Raw genomic sequence first — 13,141 nt, 5'->3', positions numbered from 1 at the left:
CGACTGGCTTCTTCTTTGGCCTGGATAGGCGGTGGGCCACAGCAAAGACACTGGACCACCTCAAGACCCCAAAGGGACGACTGCTCACAGACCCTTGCAAAGTGAGGGGGCATGCTGTCGCCTTCTATCAGGACTTGTTTGCAGCTGAGCCTGTTTGTCCACAGGCCGCTCAGCAGTTGCATGAGGACCTGCCGTGCCTGGGCACTTCACAGGTCGAGGCCCTGGAGCGCGAACTCTCCCTGGAGGAGCTTGAGGCTGCTGTGTGGGGGGCCTGCCTCGGGCAGGGTCCCGGAAATAGATGGACTGCCTGTTGAATTTTACAGAGCCTTCTGGCCCCTCCTCGGGCCCAGCCTGCTCCACATCTTCTGTGAGAGCCTCGCCGACGGGACCCTGCCAACTAGCTTCCACCTGGCCGTGCTCACCTTGCTGCCCAAGAAGGGGGACCTCGGCTGCCTGAAGAACTGGCGGCCCGTCTCAATTCTGTGCGCCGACAATAAGATCCTGGCCAAGGCACTGGTGAACCGTCTCCACACCGTCATGGCCTCTGTCATTGGGCCCGAGGAGAACTACTGTGTGCCGGACAGGACCATCCAGGACAACCTGTTTCTGCTGCGTGACCTGCTCACGGCTGCGGAGCTTTTTGGCCTGGACGTTGGCATGGTCTCCCTGGACCAGGAGAAGGCCTTCGATCGCGTTGACCACTAGTACTTGGTCGGCACCCTCGAGGTCTTGGCTAGGGGCACTCTTCACCGCGGCGCTCCGGGTCCTGTACCACGATGCCTCCGGGGTGCTGAAGGTGAACGGCGTGCTGTGCTCCCCCTTCCCCGTGCATTGCAGCATACGCCAAGGCTGCCCCCTGTTGGTAATGCTGTACTCCCTGGCCATTGAACTGCTGCTGCATGCTCTGCGATGTTGCCTGACCGGCCTAGCCTTGCCACCGGCACTGGGCTCCACCACCGGCCCCCTGATCCAGCTGACAGCATACGCGGATGACATGACTGTCTTCCTGGGCAGCCAGGAGGATGTGCGGGCCCTGATGGACTGCCAACGTGCCTATGAGCTCGCCTCCCCAGCCCGCATCAACTGGGGCAAAAGCGACACCTTCCTGCTCAGGACGTGGGCTGGCACGCCACCTCCAGACCTGCCAGGAGACCTCGCCTGGCGCCGGGAAGGCCTCAAAGCCCTGGGAGTGTTCCTGGGGCCGCCGGACTTTGTGGCCTGCAACTGGCAGGACCTGGAGGACGGAGTGGAGGCCCGCCTTCAGTTCTGGCGCTGGTGTCTGCCTGCCCTCTCTTATCACGGCCATTTCCTCGTCGTCAACAACCTGGCGGCAGAGACCCTGTGGCACCGCTGTGCAGTGCTGGAACCTCCACCGGAGCTACTGGAGAGACTGCAGCGGTTCCTGGTGAACTTCCTGTGGGACAGACGCCACTGGCTCCCACGAGCTGCCCTCTACCTGCCCACCGGCGAGGGAGGCCAGGGCCTGATCGACCTGGCCAGCAGGGTGGCTGCCTACTGGCTGCAGGCCCTCCAGCAGCTCCTTTATGCCAAAGGACACCTCCCATGGCAACAGCTGGCATGCTGATTCCTGCGGCAAGTGGGGGGCCTTGGCTTTGACCGGGAGCTGTTTCTGCTGGACCTCACCTTCCTGAACGGTGTGGTCCTTCCCCCGTTCTACCGCAGCATGGTGCGGGCCTGGCGGATGGCCTTCCATCTCTGTCCCCAGGCCAGGCACCTGCGGTTCTCGCAACTACTTCGGGAGCCCCTGGTCTACAACCCGGCCCTGCAGCGTGTCGAGCCGAGCCTGGCCTCCGCCAGACTCATGGCAGCTCTCATCAAGGTGCACACCATCTGCCTGGAGCACCTCCTGGACCCTGGTTGGTCGGACTGGCTGTCACCCGAAGCCCTGTCTGCCCAGCTGGCGCTGCACTCTGTCTGCATCGCAGGCCGGCTTCTGTGGGCCGTTAGGGCCGCCCTCCCGACAGAAGCAGCGACCGCCCTGAAAGTCTATCTCCAGGCTCTCCAGACCCTCCCCGCCGTGGACGCCGCACATGACTCCTTCCCACCATTGCCCATCATCCCAGCAGTACCCAGCGAGCTGGCCGAGCGGCCCAACACACTGCTCAGGCTCCCTGTGCCCCCCAGCAGCAACACAGGCTGCCCTTTTGGCACCCTTCCCCACAAGGGACTCTACATGTAGGTGGTGCACACTCGGCATGCCCAGGTGCTGGCCGGCCGCCCTGACACCGTGTGGCAGTGGCGCCTGGTGAAGCCTGGGACCCCAGTGTGGCGCACGCAGTTTAAGGCACCCACTGCCAAGAAGACCGGCGATCTGCAATGGCTACTAGTGCACGGTATCCTGGCCACCGGCACCTTTGTTCACCACCTGGACCCGGTGGCCTCAGCGGCCTGCCCCTTCTGCCCAGGGGTGCTAGACGAGGGCATTTTTCACGCTTTCCTTGACTACCCCTGGCTGCAGCCGCTCTTTGCCACTCTGGGAGCACTGCTTCAGGCACTGGGCTGAGACTTCTCAGAGGACATCTACATCCACTCCTTCCTGTACCAGGCAGCCGAGCAGGCCGCGGTCAGCCTGGCCAACTTCCTGCTGGGCCAGGCCAAGATGGCCACCCTGAAGAGCCGGCAAAACCGTCTCACCGGCACAAAGATGATCAACGCCCTGCAGCTCTTCCGCCTGCTGGTGCGGGCCTGCCTCTCCCTCGAGTTCGAGCATGCTGTCCTCCGGCGGACAGCGCCCACCTTTGAGGAACTCTGGGCCCTCGGGGGGACATTTTGCTGAGGTGGGACGCCTGCTCCTTGCCCTGTAACACCATTGGCTGGTCAAGGTGCGGAGACGCATCCATCCAGCCGAGACCTCAGACTTTGTTCATGCGGGCTGACCCCTGATGCCCTGAGGCTCCCGTGGGTGTCCGGAACTAAATATGTAAATAGTCCTAATGTTCATAGTCGGTTTTTTTGTGTGTTGTTTTTTAGGCTAGAGTGTACAGGCAGGCCTTGCAGCCCATGAGTCCAGGCCTTCTCCATGAGGCCCAGATCTTCAGGCCAACGTGTACATACTCTCTACTGGCCCCAATTTGTCACCCTCCCTGGAATAAATGCCTCTTAAAAGTCAAAGTTTTTCTTTTTTTCTTCCTTTTTTTCTTATTTTCTTTCTTTTTTCTTTCTTTCTTTCAAGATGGCCGCTGACAGCTGAAGCCCTTCTAAGCTCCTCCAGCTCAGGTGCTTTCAGCTCATTGCCTCGCACTTCCTGCCCCCCTTTTCCTGTCCCCCCCCAAAAAAACCCTTGCCTCTCCCCACCCTGTCCCTGGGGACCCCCTCCCTGCCCCTTCCCCCCACTTTCTGAGCCTTTTTCCCCTGGGCTCTGGCAGCCTCGTTTGGCTCTGCCCCTCCCCCACCCCCGCCTGAGTTCTCCCTTTGATTTCTGCTGCCTCCCTCCCCCAGGGCCCCTTCCCTTGGTCCCTGCCATCTGCCCCTACCTTGGGGCTTGCCCTGAGCCCCTGCGGGGCTGCTCTGCCCCCCCTCAGGCCGATTTTGGGGCGTTTTCAGCCCCCTCCCAGTCCCAGTCCCCCGTGTCAGCCTGAGGCTTTTTTTTTTTTTCTGCACTTCGCAGTTTAACCCTGTCCTGGCAAGGAATGGCGGCTCCTTCGCCTGGCCGCTGGCATGAGGATGTCTCTCGGGAACTCCCACTGACTCATGGCCTGAGGGTTCATACCCCTCTCCATGTGGGGCTCGAGGCTTGCGTGGAGGCTCTGGCCGCCCTCCTGGGATGGCGTACCATCCGCTACGCGGGGCACGTGAACACGGTCCCGATGATCTATTTGAGCAAGCCCGCCTTGGTTGACAGGGTGTGTGCGGAGGGCCTGGACATTGCGGGCATCCACTACCCTGTCACGCCCCTAGAGACTCAGGCAGTGAGGGTGGTGATTTCCAACGTCCCACCGCACGTTTCTGATCGGGAGCTGGCCAGGGGACTCGAGGCCTATGGGGTTCCTGCGAGTCCTTTTCGCCGCCTGCTGATGGGAAACAAGAACCCTCAGGGGAAGCACGTCCTGTCTTTTCGGAGGCAGGTCTTCATGCTCCTCAAGGAGGGCCCCCAGTCGCTGCCTCGCTCCCTGAGCCTCACGCTCGAGGGGCGGAGGTTTATTATTTATCTGTCTGTGGGAGAGACCACGTGCTTCAAGTGCGGGGGCTCCTCCCACCTGGCTGCGCAGTGCCCTCAGGGCAAGGAGGCCGGACCATCGCCACCTGCGGCAGCGCCGAGAGACGGCGCGTCGACCTCTGGGGCATGCGGCAGGCCCAGGGAGGCTGGGAGCTCTTCCTCCCGACCTCCTTCCACCCCCATTGCATCTCAGGGGACCGGGGTCTCCAGTGGGAAGCCATCATCCAGCCGAGGGGCTGGTGCTACTACCATGGCCCCACCGCCCCCTCCCCCATCTGTGGCGCCCCCTGCCCTCAGTGCGGCAGCCCCACCGAGTGGAGGGGCGGACGCTTCCCCTTGCCCCCTGCCTGCCCCGGCCGAAGTGGCTGGGGTGGCCGGGGACTGCGGTGCTGGAGCCTCATCGGATGATGGGGCTCGGGCATCCTCCCAACCACCCGACAAAGAGAGGGAGATGAGGGGGGCCTCTCAGGACACCCCATCCCTGACAGACCCCTCCTCGGCCAGTGCTGAGGGCCCCCCCACTACAGAGCTGGACCCCACCCCGGCTGCCACACCACCCGCCCCGTTGGATGTAGCCACCGACGAGGCAGACTTAGCGGGTGGGGGGGAGGGACCTTCAGGGGTCCCCCTCCCCTCGCCTGTCCCCCAGCCTCCGGAGTCGGGCGGCAGCAGGGATAGTGGCGAATGTCTCTCTTCTGGTGGCCTGTCCCCGGGGGTGGCGGGAGAGCCTGCTGCCCCTTTGGTCACGCCCCAGCCTACCGGAGCAGATGGGGAAGTTAGCGAGATGGAGATCCAGCTCTTAGAGTCTCGCAAGAGACGTCGTGAGCGGGATGGCCCCTCCCACCCAAGAAGACAGGGAATGTCCTCGCGGAGCCGGTCCTTGACTCGGACGACAAGAGGCGGCTGATGTGCCTGGACATCGAGGGGGTCGACGCTGCAGTTGCGGGCGAGCTCCCGCTGGGGGGGCAGCCTCGCCGCTCTTCCGTAGGCAACATCCACCCCAAGCTGGCGGAGCCCCCCTGGGTCCCTCCTGACTATGGGAGACTCCTGTCCTTGCTGAAGCTAACCAAGGGGCAGAAAAATGTAGCGGGGCACATCACCCAGTGGTGTGTGGACCCCAAAGTGTTTGTCAAGGCTGCCAGGGTGGCAGTCAAGCTCATGCAGCAGGATCAGGGCACACGTCAGATGGCCTACCATCTGGACAAGCTTGCCCAGAGGGTGAGAGTGGAGTGGGGCCTGGGCGGATCCCTCGACTAGAGTAGGGCACGGTAGGCCTTCCCTGACCTGTCTGTATTGCCTTGCTCTGCTCTTGGGTGCTCGCTCTTCCACCCGCACTCTGCTTTGCTCCTCCTCTCCCACACCCACACCCATGGCAGCCACAACCATTGGCACCTTCAACGTCAACGGCTGTCGAGACGCGGCGAAGCGCTAGGCCGTCCTGGAGCTCCTGCGACAGAAGAGGCTGGCCGTCGCCTTCCTACAAGAGACCCACTCTGACACGTTCAACCAGGCGGCCTGGAGGGCTGCCTGGCGAGGATAGGTGTTCCTGAGCCATGGCACCAACCTTAGCGCTGGGGTCGCGACTTTCTTATCACCACAGCTGCAGCTTGACGTGGCGGTGCCGCGGGAGGTCATCCCCAGCCGCCTGTTGACCGTCCGCGTCACCCTCGCACAACACCGCCTGCTGCTCATCAACGTCTACGTGCCTTCCGATGGTCAGGAGAGGGTCGTTTTCTTTGAGACCTTGGCTGCCCTCCTGCGCGATGCTAGTGAGGATGATGACCTGCTCCTCCTCGGTGGGGATTTCAACTGCACCACTGCCCCTCGCCTCGACCGCACAGGGCCTGAGCCCCACCTGCCCTCCGCTCGCAAGCTGCAATCTGCCTTGGAGGGGGCAGACCTCGTGGACATCTGGTGAGCCCTGCATCCTGATGCATGCCAGTACACCTGGGCCAGGATGGGTGCCGGTGGTGTCACCATGGCTCGCCTCGACCGCCTTTATGTCACCAGGCACCACCTGCCACTCCTGCGCAGCAGCTGCATCGCTCCCTCGGGTCTGTCAGATCATGACCTAGCCTTCAGTGAACTGAGCCTGCCGGGGACAGCCTGTGCACGGGCACCTTATTGGTGTTTCAACGTCAGCCTGCTTCAGGACTCCTATTTCCAGGACTGCTTTGCCCACTTCTGGAGGAGGTGGGAGGCTGCGAGATCGAGCCACTCCTCCTGGAAGCTGTGGTGGGACGTGGGCAAGGTACAGATCCGAGCTTTTTGCCAGCAGTACACCCAGCTGGCCACGAACGAGACGCGCCGACGTATCCGGGAGTTGGAGGAGGACGTGGCGGAGCTCGAGGCTGCTCTGCTGGCCGCTGGCAGTGACGTGGCACTGAGCGAGAGCCTCCGGTTCTGCAGGAAATGTCTGCGCGACTTGGCGGAGAGCGCGGCCTGCGGTGCAAGGATCCGCGCCCGTTGCCAGGAGCTGGCGGAAACTGACGCTCCGACCCACTTCTTTTTCAACCTGGAGCGGTGAAGGGCAGCGAGCAAAGTCTTGGACCATCTCAAGACTCCTGAGGGCCGGATAATTACAGAGCCTGGCGAAATACGCAAACATGCCATCGCCTTCTATCGTGACCTGTTTGCGGCCGAGCCGTCGTGCCCCGAGGCCACACGGGAACTCCACGAGGGCCTACCACGTCTTGATGACCTGGAGGCCGGAGAGCTTGAGCGGGACTTGTCCCTGGAAGAGTTGGCGGCTGCCATGGCTGGCCTCGCCTCTGGCAAAGCCCCGGGCCTCGATGGGTTGCCTGCTGAGTTTTACAAGACCTTCTGGCCTCTCCTCGGCCCCAGCCTCCTGCGCGTTTTCCAGGAGAGCCTTGCCGACAAGGTTTTGCCGATCAGCTGCCGCTGAGCGGTGCTGACCCTGCTGCCCAAGAAGGGAGACCTGGGCTACATGAAGAACTGGCGGCCGGTCTCCCTGCTGTGCGCGGACTATAAGATCCTGGCCAAAGCGTTGGCCACCCGCCTCCGTGCAGTCATGGCCTCTCTCACCGGACCCGAGCAGAGCTACTGCGTGCCGGGCAGGACCATTCAAGACAACCTGTTCCTGCTGCGTGACCTACTCACGGCTAGCGGGCTCTTTGGCCTTGACATCGGCCTCATCTCTCTAGACCAGGAGAAGGCCTTCGACCGGGTTGGCCACGCCTAACTTTTCCGGACTCTGGAGGCCTTTGGTTTTGGGCCCCTCTTCACCAGGGCCCTCCGGGTCTTGTACCAAGATATTTCCAGCCTGCTCAAGGTGAACGGTGTGCTTTGTGCTCCGTTCCCCGCATGCAGGGGCATTCGTCAGGGGTGTCCGCTGTCGGGCATGCTCTACTCCCTGGCCATCGAGCCGCTTCTGCACACGCTGCGACGCCACCTGAGTGGTGTGGCCCTGCCAGTGGCCACCGGCCCGTCCGCTAGGCCTCCTCTCCGGCTGTCGGCATATGCGGATGATGTCACCATCTTCCTCAACACTCAGGAAGACGTGTGGGCCCTGGCGGATTGCCAGCGTGCCTATGAGTGCGCCTCCTCCGCCCGCATCAACTGGGCCAAGAGCGATACTTTGCTGCTTGGCGCATGGACTGGCACGCCCCCCCTGGACTTGCCGGGGGGGCTCACATGGCGCCGCAAGGGCCTCAAGATCTTGGGCGTGTTCCTGGGGCCACCGACCTTCATGGTGCGCAACTGGGACAACCTCGAGGAGGGGGTGGAGGCCCACCTGCAGCGGTGGCGCTGGCGCCTGCCCAGCCTTTCCTACCGGGGGCGCGTCCTTGTCATCAACAACCTGGCAGCAGCGACCTTGTGGCACCGGTGCGCCGTGCTCGACCCCCCACCGGATCTACTGGAGAGACTCCAGCGCAACCTGGTGGACTTCTTCTGGGATGGGCGCCACTGGCTCCCACGAGCCGTCCTTCACCTGCCTGTCGCCGAGGGGGGCCAGGGTCTGGTTGACCTGGCTAGCAGGGTGGCGGCCTTCCGCCTGCAGGCCCTTCAGCGACTGCTTTACAGCGAGGAGCAGCTGCCATGGCAACAACTGGCGTGCTGGTTCCTGCAGAGGGTCGACACCCTTGGCTTTGACCGGGAGCTCTTTTTGTTGACACCCACGCTCCTGAACTGGGCGGTGCTTCTGGCCTTTTATCGCAGCGTGGTACGAGCCTGGCAGGCCGCCTTCCGCTTCCAGCCTCAAGCCCGGACACTGTGTTTCCCGCAGCTGCTGAGGGAGCCTCTGGTGCACAACTCAGCCCTGTGGGGCTCCGTGCCGAGCCTGGCCTCTGCCAGCCTCACGGCCACCCTCATCCAGGCGCGTGTCCTCCGCCTGCACCATCTCCTGGACCCTGCTCGGTCAGCGTGGCTCTCGCCCGAGGCGCTGGCCGCACAGCTGGGCGTGCGCTCCATCCGCACCATGGGTCATCTCCTGCGTGACATCCGCGCCGCCCTCCCGCCGGTGGCGGCGGCCGCCTTGGACGAACATCTCCGTGCGCGCCAGATCCCGCGGGTCACGGATGCCACGAACGAGGCTTTCCCTTCGCTGCCGGTCACCCCGGCTGTGGCCGCGGAGTTGGCCGGTGGGCCGGGCACTCTGTTGCGGCTCCCCATGCCTCCCGATAGTGACACGGGTTGTTCCTTTGCTTCTCTATCGCGTAGAAGCTTGTATACCTGGGTGGTTTGTGTCCGCCATGCTCAGGTGCTGGCGGGACGCCCCGATACACCGTGGCGATGGCGCCTGGGGCCACCGGCTTCCCCAACGGCCCACCCGGCGTGGCTCACATTGTATAAGCCGCTGACCGCCAAGAAGACTGGCGACCTGCAGTGGCGGTTGCTGCACGGCATCCTAGCCACTGGCACGTTTGCATCCCACTTTGACACAGCCGCTTCGACGGCCTGCCCCTTCTGCCCTGGGGGCGTGGAGGAGGATCTCTTTCACGCCTTCCTGGACTGTCCCCGCCTGCGGCCGCTCTTTGCCACCCTCGAGCTGCCTCTGCGGGCGCTGGGCAGGAGCCTCTCAGAGACCACCTACATATGCTCCTACCTGTACCGGGCGGCCGAGCGGGGCGCCATCTGCCTGGCCAACTTTTTGCTGGGCCAGGCCAAGATGGCCATCCTCAAGAGCCGCCGTAACCGGCTTGCCGGCATCGGCTCAGACGATGCCCCGCGGCTCTTTGGCCTCCTAGTGCGGGCGCGCCTCTCGCTGGAGTTTGAGTACGCTGTGCTCCGGCGGGGGGTGCCAGCCTTCGAGGCACTCTGGGCCCTTGAGGGAGCGCTGTGCCACGTGGAGGACGGCCGTTTCAAATACGCGCTCTGATGTCATGACTGATCTGGGCGACCGGGCGGGCGCGGTGGCGGACTGTGGCTTCCGGCTTGTGCCGTGCCCTGGGCCCTCACCAGGCTGCTTTTGTTTATTTTCTCGGGGTGAGAAGTTGAAGGGTTTTGTACGTGTACTATGGGACAGGGAAGGGTGGAATTGTTCGTTTCTCGAGGGCTATATATATAAATAGCATGTTAGACAAGATGTGTATTACTGCAAAGGTGTTTGTCACGGTGTGATGTTCTGAATGTCCTGGAATGGCTTCTCTTTGGTGTGGTTTGATGGTTTTTGCTTTCTGTACCTGATCTGTTGTGAAATAAAGTTGTTAAAGTCAAAAGTCTTTCTTTCTTTCAAGATGGCTGCTGTGAGGGCTGTCTGTTCAGAGCTCTGAGAACCTCTCCCTGTTTTTTGTGCCTTTCTCCTTGTTCTTATTTGTTCTTCCCTCCTCCAGACAGTCTGACCCCTTTCCCACTGTAGTACCCCACTTTTCATTACCTTTCCCTGCCTTTTTTTCCCCTTTTCCCAGCCCTTTCTCTTGCAGTCATCCTCTCCCCTTTCCTCATTTTTTTTTCTCACCTCCCTCTCCCTGCAGCTTTCTGCTGCTGTTTAATGGTTCTCCATTCCCCTCTCCTTTCCCCTGGAGTGAGTTAGTTTGTTTGTTTTTTAGTTTCTTTGTTTCCTGCCAGCAGAGGGCTTCCCATCCCCCACCCCTCTGGATCCTTGCAGGTTTAACACTTTTTTTACTGGAATGGTGAAGGCAGCTCCCAGCAGTTCACTTCTGGTGCCCCTCTGGATCCGAGCTTTGGTCTCTGGCTTCATGTCCCTCCCTCCATTGGAGTGGAGGAGTGTGCTGCTGTTGTGGGGGTGCTCATAGGCTGCAAGCATGTCCTCTATACTGCCTGGGTGAGTTCAGTCTGCATCATCTTCCTCAGTTCATATGCTTTAGTAAATGAGGTTGTGGTAGCAGGGGTGTCAGGCAGGGGTGTTTGGTTTTTTTTTGCCTTGCAACACCCCTAGCACAGTGGTAATTCATGTTGTAGCCTCAAAAATGCCTCCATTTCTCTCAGATGATGACCTCACTAACCACCTGCGCCCTTCTGGCATGGTTACAGGACCAGTCCATAGACTGCTGCTTGGCAGCAAGGTGCCTGAGCTCTGGCACATCCTGTCCTTTAAAAGACAGCTGTTCATACTGCTTAACAGGGAGGGTCAGGGTTTGCCTCAATCCATGTCCTTCATGACTGATGAGCAGCGGTAAGAGGTCTACCTCACCACTGGGGACACCTCACATCTTCACTGTGGTAGCATGTCCCACCTGGTTACCCAGTACCAAAGAAGCAGTTCTGTTCACTTCACAGGGTCTCTGCAGCCATTGGCATTAAGATAGCCAAAAGCTCTGGCAGCCATGTGTGAAGGTATAGAAGGGGGTACAGTCAAGGCCAAAAAACAACAGAAGGAGAGCCAACAGAGAGGAGCAAACATGCAGGACAGGGAAAGACTGGGCCTTCAATTCCCCAGCTGGCGCTTCTCATACCAAGTGCCTAACATCACCTGCAAGCTTGCTAAGGTAAAAGCTATAACGCTGCATCCCTGGATTGCAGTGCAGCACCACAGTTGCAGCCTTAGCAGACACCAAAAATGTCTCAGGGTCTGGGAACAATTTGCATATGTGCTGTGCAACCCTCTGGTGGTGCTTGGTCTGGTCTAGAAACTCTATGAGATGTTCAATTGCATGGTTGATATGAATCTTGGCTGGAACAGGTGAGAGCTCTATTCATCCTTGGTTCAGAAGCTGTGGACTGCTTTAGAGGCAGCAGACATTGTTCATGTCTGGCACCATCTCTATGTCAAAGCAAGGCAGAATATCTGGCTGAAGGCAACTGCCTGTGGGCTCTCCATGGCATGCCTTGACCACCTGTACATCACTAGGCACCAACTACCACTCCTGTGCAGTAGCCACATTACCTTAGCAGGACTGTTAGATCATAGCCTAGTTTCCTGTGTGCTGAGCCATCCTGGCAGGTTGCATTCCCAGGTGCCCTACTGGTGCCTCAACACTTGTCTCTTGCAGGACGCTCACTTTCAGGACTGTTTTTCTCACTTCTGGCAGACTAGGAAGGCTGCAAGAGCCCTCTTCCCCTCCTAGAAGCAGTGGTGGGATGTGGGAAAGGTGCAGATTAGAGTTTTCTGTCATCAGTACACACAGTTGGCAACAAGTGAGCTTTGCTACTGTGTTCAGGAGTTGGAGGAGGATGTAGAATAGCTTGAGGTGGCCCTGCATGATGCTGGAAGTGATGTGGGGCTGCTTGATAGTCTTAATCTCCACAAGAAATATCCATGGGAGCTGGCAGAGAGTGCAGTCCAAGGTGCAAGTGTCTGTGCCTGCTGCCAACATCTGGTGGAGATCGACACTCCAACTCACTTCTTCTTCACCCTTGAGAAACAATGGCCAAACACTCACATATCCTGCTGAGATCTGATACCACACCATCGCCTTCTACCAGGAACTGTTTGCAGCTAAACTGACTTATCTAGAGTCTGCTAGGTGCTTACATGAAGGCTTCCCTAGGTTTTGCTCATCAGAGGATGACCATCTTGAGTGAGAACTGTCTTTGGAGGAACTCAGCTGCCATCACCTCAAGCAAAGCCCCTGGCATTGATAGGTTGCCTGCCAAGTTTTATAAGACCTTCTGGCCTCTCCTAGGCCCCTGCCTCCTATGTATTTTTCATGAAAGTCTTGTGGACCTGATAATGCCAACCCGGTGTCATCAAGCGGTCCTCAGCCTGCTCCCTAAGAAAGGAGACCTTGGCTACATCAAGAATTCATGACCAATGTCCCTCTTGTGTGCTGATTACAAGATCCTGGCCAAGGCTTTGGCTAACCAATTGTGCACCATTATGAGTTCCATCATTGGCCCTGAGCAAAACTACTTTGTGCTGGGTAGGACCATGCAGGACAATCTGTTCTTGCTTCAAGACCTGCTGACAGCTGCAGACCTCTTTGGCCTCAACATCTGGATCATCTCCTTGGACCAGGAGAAAGCATTCAATTGGGTCGGCCATGACTACCTGTTTTGGACCCTTAAGGCCTTCGGCTTTGTGCCTGTCTTCACCTCTGCCCTCTGGTTCCTGTATTGGGACATTTTGAACATCCTGAAGGTGAATGGCATGCTCTGTGCCCCATTCCTGGCCTGCAGGGGTATTTTCCAGGGCTGCCCTCTGTCCAGAATGTTGCATGCCTTGTCCATTGAGCCCCTACTCTATGCCCGGCAGTGGTGCCTGACCAGACTGACTCTTCCATCTGTCTCCATCAGCGGGCTGCCTGTCTCTCAGGCTGACAGCATATGCAGATGACACAATTGTCCTCATCAGCACCCAGGGTGACATCCAGTCCTTGGTCACCTGTCAAGAGGCCTATGAGCATGCCTCTTTAGCTTGTGTGAACTGGACCAAGAGCAACATCCTCTTTCCAGGTCCCTGTGTCGAACCCCCCCCCCCCCCGACTTGCCTGGGGGTCTTACCTGGCGTTGGGAGGGCCTGAAGGCCCTGGGGGTATTCCTTGGGTCTTCAGTCTTCTCAGCACAGAACTGGGAGGACCTTGGTACCAAGGTGGAGGCATGCCT

Source organism: Alligator mississippiensis, chromosome 6 (genome assembly GCF_030867095.1).
Source record: "Alligator mississippiensis isolate rAllMis1 chromosome 6, rAllMis1, whole genome shotgun sequence".
In the NCBI taxonomy this organism is placed as follows: domain Eukaryota; kingdom Metazoa; phylum Chordata; order Crocodylia; family Alligatoridae; genus Alligator; species Alligator mississippiensis.
Note: the sequence above shows the minus strand (reverse complement) of the source record.